Source organism: Prunus avium, chromosome 3, assembly GCF_965620075.1.
Source record: "Prunus avium chromosome 3, drPruAviu1.hap1.1, whole genome shotgun sequence".
In the NCBI taxonomy this organism is placed as follows: Eukaryota; Viridiplantae; Streptophyta; class Magnoliopsida; order Rosales; family Rosaceae; genus Prunus; species Prunus avium.
This window is the reverse complement of record NC_142286.1, coordinates 16352880-16355368: the sequence shown is the minus strand read 5'-3', so window position 1 is coordinate 16355368 and position 2489 is coordinate 16352880. Positions and strand designations below refer to the sequence as shown.

General features: G+C 40.7%; 1 non-coding gene across 1 annotated transcript; it reads left to right on the top strand.

The window, feature by feature from the left end:
- The first annotated feature begins 1906 nt into the window (after positions 1-1906).
- Positions 1907-2013, top strand: LOC148295700 (small nucleolar RNA R71). Its single transcript, XR_015834977.1, has one exon. It is a non-coding gene; the product is annotated as a small nucleolar RNA R71 (small nucleolar RNA).
- The last annotated feature ends 476 nt before the right edge of the window (positions 2014-2489 follow it).

Sequence of the window (2489 nt, the reverse complement as noted above, 5' to 3'; positions counted from 1 at the left end):
GTTGGTGTATTCCATACTTCTAGCGATTGGATTTCACTCAAAACTCACAAAATGACTCCTCCCACCATATTATGATGTTGCCCAAGTTTTGGGCTCGATCAGAAATCAATACGTGTGAGAAATTGGACAATTCAATTTCAACGGCAGTTCGTTCCTAATTGGAGTGGTTGGTGTGTTCCACACTTCTACCGATTGGATTTCACTCAAAACTCACCAAATGACTCCGCCCACCATATTATGATGTTGCCCAAGTTTTGGGCTCGATCCGAAATCAATAGGTGTGAGAAATTGTACAATTCAAGTTCAACGGCAGTTCGTTCCTAATTGGAGTGGTTGGTGTATTCCATACTTCTAGCGATTGAATTTCACTCAAAACTCACCAAATGACTCCTCAAACCATATTATGATGTTGCCCAAGTTTTGGGCTCGATCCGAAATCAATAGGTGTGAGAAATTGGACAATTCAAGTTCAACGGCACTTCGTTCCTAATTAGAGTGGTTGGTGTATTCCATACTTCTAGCGATTGGATTGCACTCAAAACTCACCAAATGACTCCTCCCACCATATTATGATGTTGCCCAAGTTTTGGGCTCGATCAGAAATCAATACGTGTGAGAAATTGGACAATTCAATTTCAACGGCAGTTCGTTCCTAATTGGAGTGGTTGGTGTGTTCCACACTTCTAGCGATTGGATTTCACTCAAAAGTCACCAAATGACACCTCCCACCATATTATGATGTTGCCCAAGTTTTGGGCTTGATCCGAATTCAATAGGTGTGAGAAATTGGTCAATTCAATTTCAACGACAGTTCTTTCCTAATTGGAGTGGTTGGTGTATTCCATACTTCTAGCGATTGGATTTCACTCAAAACACACCAAATGACTCCTCCCACCATATTATGATGTTGCCCAAGTTTTGGCTCGATCCGAAATTAATAGGTGTTCAAAATTGGACAATTCAAGTTCAACGGCAGTTCGTTCCTAATTGGAGTGGTTGGTGTATTCCATACTTCTAGCGATTGGATTTCACTCAAAACTCACCAAATGACACCTCCCACCATATTATGATGTTGCCCAAGTTTTGGGCTCAATCCGAATTCAATAGATGTGAGAAATTGGTCAATTCAATTTCAACGACAGTTCTTTCCTAATTGGAGTGGTTGGTGTATTCCATACTTCTAGCACTTGGATTTCACTCAAAACTCACCAAATGACTCCTCCCACCATACTATGATGTTGCCCAAGTTTGGGGTCGATCCAAAATCAATAGGTGTTAGAAATTGGACAATTCAAGTTCAACGGCAGTTCGTTCCTAATTGGAGTGGTTGGTGTATTCCATACTTCTAGCGATTGGATTTCACTCAAAACTCACCAAATGGCTCCTCCCATCATATTATGATGTTGCCCAAGTTTGGGGCTCGATCCGAAATCAATAGGTGAGAGAAATTGGACAATTCAAGTTCAACGGCAGTTCGCTCCTAATTGGAGTGGTTGGTGTATTCCATACTTCTAGCGATTGGATTTCACTCAAAACTCACCAAAAGACTCCTCCCACCATAATATGATGTTGCCCAAGTTTTGGGCTCGATCTGAAATCAATAGGTGTTCCAAATTGGACAATTCAAGTTCAACGGCAGTTCGTTCCTAACTGGAGTGGTTGGTATATTCCATACTTCTAGCGATTGGATTTTACTCAAAACTCTCCAAATGACTCCACACACCATATTATGACACGTTTACCTCTTGTATCCGTATGTTGGGTCTCCATTGCTATCTCCTCAAAGAGTTTGTATGTTTCTTCTGGAGTTTTGGTTTTAAAAGAACCACCTGCAAAATTGGTGACTATATTATGACTAGAAGGGGTTAGTCCCTTATAAAACATACGCATTTGAAGCTTCAATGGAATCCCATGATGAGGACATTGGTTGAGCAGCCCATTGAATCTCTCCCATGCTTCACAAAACGATTCATCATCTTGCTGTGCAAATAACAAGATCTTATCCCTAAGCATGTCGGTCTTTTGCGTGGAGAAGTATTTCTCCAAGAACTTCTTTTGAATGGCAGCCCATGTAGTGAGTGAACCAGGCTTCAAAGAATTCAACCAATATTTCGCCTTATCCTTCAAAGTGTATGGAAACACTCTCATTCGAAGTTGATCTTCTGTCACACCTGTCAAGGGAAAAGAACTCACAACATTAAAAATATCCTTTATATGAGTTAATGGATCTTCATTAGGTAAACCATAAAAGGAAGGCAGCATATTAAGATGAGAAGATTTAAGCTCATAATTTCGAGCTACAGTGGGCAGCAAAATGCTTGAAGGAGATGCTGGAATTGTTGGGATATCAAGTTCTCCCATGAACTCATTGGCAGCCATCTCTTCTTCTTCTTCTTCTTAGTCTGAACTTGCTTCCGAATTTGAAGGTGAAGAACCAGGAAGTTCAGTGTGGAGAGCAATACTTGTAAATGTGGCAAGAGCTTGCTCTT